Genomic DNA, 5,298 nt, shown 5'->3' on the forward strand with positions numbered 1-5,298 from the left:
CACCGACTTGATGGACATGAGTTTGTGTGAACTCCGGGAGTTGGTGATGGACAGGGAGGCCTGGCGTGCTCTGATTCATGGGTTCGCAAAGTGTAGGACACGACTGAGCGACTGAACTGAACTGAATTGAAGTGAAGCCTTCTGTGGGGGACCTTGACTGCCCTGGGTATGCAGACATCTATAGGCACTGGTACTTTGTGACATTAAATGTTTCCCAACCGCTCTGAAGATCAGCTTCCTAACACTGCTGTAAATTAAAGACAAAAGCTATATTGGCCTCAAAATTTTGCTATGAGAACAACAAAATGTCTAATATAATGCACATATCATAGTCTGTTACCAAGCCCAAGCTTGCTTCGCTCGCTGCAGTGAATCTGAGATGAGGTGTCTAGACTAGGAAAAGGAAAAAATGAAATGAAAAATTTCATTTTTCACCCAGGAATCAAACCCGAGTCTCCTGCATTGCAGGCCAATTCTTTACCAACTGAGCTATGAGGGAAGCCTACCTAGACCAGAAAGGGACTTTGTTTGGGAACCCGCTGGCTGAGAGAATGAGAACCTAATACCTCAAAATAATCATCTTGCTGGGGCCCGGTTGCCAGGTTCTTTTATGAGTCAGAAATGGAGTGCAAATAAGGAAACAAAGTAAAAAACTACTCAATCCTTGCAAATTTCCCCTAGTATGGCAAGCCTCATGCGGAGGAATGTGTTACATTTGCTTTCTTACAGTCCCTCACAGGTGGGCAGCTCAGGTTATCTCCCAAAGGCAGTCCATTATGCACACTTACAATAGCAAAAGTGGCAAGATGAGGGTTAAAATCACAGAAGCTGATCCAGCACAGATTCAAAATCAACTCTTCCTGGTTACAAGGCTTAAGGTAATATGAGCCCCATATATATGATAAGGGGTTAATTTCCAAAGTATGTAAGAAGCTCCTACAACATAATAGAAAAAAAATTAACAACCTTAATTTTAAATAGGTAAGGGACTTGAATAGAGCTTTCTTTAAAGAAGACATATATATGTATATCCACAGGGACATGAAAAGGAGTTTAATATCACTGCTAATCACCAGGGAAATGCAAATCAAAACCACAATGATGTATCACTTCACACCTGAAGAATGACTAAAGAAGAAATTCATAGGGCCTGGACTCCATCTTAGGCCTATTTGTGCTGATCATGCTCAGTCACCTTTCCAATGGATTTTGAACTCTGTGTTTAGTGCCTATGAAAACAACAACAGAAGGATAAGACCCCCTCCACACAGGGGAACCTTGAAGATCATATCTAGGTTACTCATCGCCTAAGAGCAAACATACACTAATCACCCCTTCCTCCTGACAGGCCATAAATTTTTCTGTATCTACCGGAGTGTAACCTCGGGTTTATTGATTATTGGCTAACTGTTTGAGCACATGAGCACATAGCATGTGAATGATGGGGTTATTGGGATTGTATTTTCCTTGGTTTACCTAAGTCTCAAGGAATTTGGAGTGGTGGGTTCAGACACGAACACACGGGGTATAAAAGATTTTCACAAATGCTGGTCGGGGTCCTTGACTAAGAGGAGACTCTGCCTTGGGCCCGCCGGTGCAATAAACTGCACTCCACTATCTGCATTGTCCTTCTGAGTGAGTTTGTTTCCCGGAACGTGTGGCTACAACATGACTATAATCAAAAAAGCAATATAGCAAATGTTGGTGAGATTATGGAGGGAAAAAGCACCCTTGTACCTGGCAGTGGGAAGGCAAAATGGTGTAACCATTATGAAGAATATGAAGGTCACTCAAAAAGTTAAAAACAGAAAAAACAGAACTATCATAGGTTTTACCCATTCTACACCTACATTATTTACCCAAAATATTTTAAGTCAAAGACTCAAAGACATATTAGCACTCCCAAGTTCACTGCAGCAGTACTCACAGTAGCCAAAATTTAGGTTGTTGTGGTAACAACCTAAATGTCCATCAACAGATGAATGGATAAGTAAACTGTAGTATATACATACAAAGGATTATTATTCCTTCTTGAAAAGACGGAAATCCTGTCCTATGACACAAAATGAACTCACCTGGAAGACATTATGCCAAGAGAAATAAGCCAGAAACAGACGGACAAGTACCACATGAATCCCCTTATATGAGGTATCGAAAAGAGTCAAGCTCATGGGATAAAGAATAGAATAGTAGTTGCCAGGAACTGGGGGAGGGAGGGCATGGACTAAAACAGGGTGTTGCTAATCAATGGGTATTGTGAAATGAAAATCTCTACTGCCAAATCAATAAACAAGAAATGTCACAGCCATCAGCAATTTCTGGCCTCCAAATGTGAATGCGGGCTCCCAAAGCTCAATCCAGCAGATGCTGCCACCTGCCATGGTGATTGCTGAGGGGCTGGGGGAACACAAGGAGCAGCCATCTGCCACAGCTGCCATTGTTTAAGGTGAACAAGGAAACAGGGTTTGGCCCAGATAGCTGAGGTACATATGAAAACAATGAATTCAGTGAGCCCAGAGGCTTAAATCTTCCCACACATCCAATGCTAAATTCCTTAATTTGATACCTGATCTTTGATGTTCAGACTGCCTGCTCCCTTTGCTGTAAATTTGTATGCAGCCTGACTCCCACTGCCATGTTCCAAGGGGAACACTTTTCTCAGAGCTACTGAGATGCTGTCTCCTGGGCTTGGAGTCCTAAACTTTCCAAACAAATAAAACAAAAGTCTCCTTTCAGGTTGTGACTATATTTTTTAGTTGACAGTATAAAATTTCAGTCCTGAAAGGTATCAGTTCTAGAGATCTGCTTGCAACATCAAGCCTGTGTAAAAACACTGTATTATACACTAAAAATTCTGTTAAGAGAATACACCTCATATTAGGTGTTCCTAACACAATAAAACTTTTAAAAAAAGTAAATTGATACAGCTACTATGGAGAACAGTACGGAGATTCATTTAAAAACTAGGAGTAAAACTACCAAATGGCCCAGTAGTTGCCCTGAGAAAACCGTGATTCAAAAGGTCATGTGTACCTAGTGTTCATTGCAGTGCTATTTACAATAGCCAGGACATGGAAGCAACCTAGATGTCAATCAACAGAGGAGTGGATGAAGGTGTTGTGGCACATACATATAATGAAAAATAACCAATAAAAAGGAACGAATCTGAGTCAATTGAACTGAGGTGGACAAATCTAGAGCCTTTTATCCACAGTGAGGTAATTCAGGAAGAGAAAAAAAAATATTGTATATTAACAGATATGTATGGAATCTAGAAAAATAGCCCTGATGGACCTCTTTCAAGGGCAGGAATAGAAATACCGATGTAGAAAACAAACTTGTGTGCACACTGAGGGAAGGAGAGGGTGGAACAAATTGAGAGAGTAGTACTGATATACAGGCATTGCCGTGTGTAGATTAGATGACGATGCAAAGTTGTTTTATAGCTCAGGGAGTTCAGCCTGGTGCTCTGTGACAACCTAGAGGGGAGGGATAGGGGGCAGTGGGGTGGAAGTAAGGCTCACAGTGGAGGAGATATATGTGTACTTAGAGCTGATCCACATTGTTGCATGGTAGAAACCCACAGAACATAGTAAAGCAATTATCTTCCAATTAAAAATAAATTTAAAAATTATATATGTCAGCTCTAAAGGCTAGAAAAACTGATAATTATGAATAACTACTCAAAATAACTGATCAGTAATGTCAAAGATGCTCTAGATCTTATAAAGAATCGCATTGTGTAGACTGTTTCCCTCGCTAAGACCCCTGCCTGCTCCTCTCTTTCTTCTAGCTGTATCACTGCTAGGTAGAAGGTCAGTTGGAAGGCACTTGAAGAATCCACATCTTTTTACTAGTAACAGAGGTCTTCCTTCTCCACTGCCTGAGGGAAGATTTCAAGCATGTGCTCTTGCCTGAAAGGAGACCGTGTAGCATCTGCTGTGTTTCTATCTTGACTGGGCTGATGTAGTTCAGAAAAAGATCAGTGGCATAAACCGGGTGTTTGAAGAGGTAGGAACTTCTTTAGACTGAGTCCTGCTCCTGATCTCTTTCTCAGTCTCTCAGAGAACCAAGATGAGGACCGTTGTTCCCGCCCAGTCCTCTGAGATTGCACAATGCAGTAACGAGGATCACCATTAAGAAATAGACGCCCTTCAGGAATCCTGGAAGGAAAAGCAATGTCTTGGGATGGATTAGGTGCTTTCACAACATTCTTTTCATGATGAAGTCTTAGGAACTAGGTGGTACCTGCTGGAGTAAGAGAATTATCTAGGGAATATGTGACTTAGTTTTACCAACATAATTTTATATTTGCTTATCTTTCTCCATGAATTACTAATAGATTTCAATATATTTTTACCAATAAATTCTGTGGCTTGTCACTTATGCTTGGTAAATTGAAGGAGGATTAGTCTTTCTTAAGAAAAAGGTGCCTAATGAGGTTGCGGACTTAGAAAGAGGGATAATTAGTTCTTGATAACAGAGAAAGTGACTCAAGGACAAATGGTCCTCATTGTTTCCAAATAATGGATATTTTTTCATATAATGGATGTTTTCCATTTTACAAATGGGCATTTGTACCAAACCGAATCTCTGAATCTCTCTGAAAATCGTGTAATATCTACATGAGAGTTTGCTAGATTTATCTCAGAAACTAGTAACAGTGGTTATCTAGGAAAGAAGCTGACTGTTGGGGAATGAGTAGAAGAGAGGCTAAGTAAGCCATGAGGTAGAAAAGAAATCATCAGCAAATATACATGCTCAAAGAGTTATGGAGCACTGCCTCTAAAATTCCAAAGGAAAATGTTTTTGAACCTACAATGTTACATGTAGCCAAACTATTAATCAATTATGAATAAATAACATAATTTCCACAAATATATTTTCTGATAGCTTTGAGGTTTTGCTCCTACAAACAAAGGTTAAAACTCAAATTGAGAAAGACTCAAAAATGCAAAAGAAAAAAAAAAAAAAAAAGCTATGGACATAATGAGAGTAATAAGAGAATTGAAAAGCCCTAGGGTGACAAGTGTTGGGAAACCTACAGATCATCATGATTCTACTGAGACACTTTTTCAAGGATACAGAAATTATATTTCCAGTTGGAAACTCTATTTAATATAAGGACAGAAAGAATGACAGGCCAGTTAATTAAAGCTATACAGTAGTCAATACTGTGGTGGTAATTGATTATCACTCTACTCTCTGGAAAGGAAAAAATTGTATGTGTAGACATTGAATTCACAGCATAAAACCACACAAACTATATATTCATTACACTGAACTCTTAAAAAATTT

The sequence above is a fragment of the Bos taurus genome, chromosome 3, assembly GCF_002263795.3.
Source record: "Bos taurus isolate L1 Dominette 01449 registration number 42190680 breed Hereford chromosome 3, ARS-UCD2.0, whole genome shotgun sequence".
In the NCBI taxonomy this organism is placed as follows: domain Eukaryota; kingdom Metazoa; phylum Chordata; class Mammalia; order Artiodactyla; family Bovidae; genus Bos; species Bos taurus.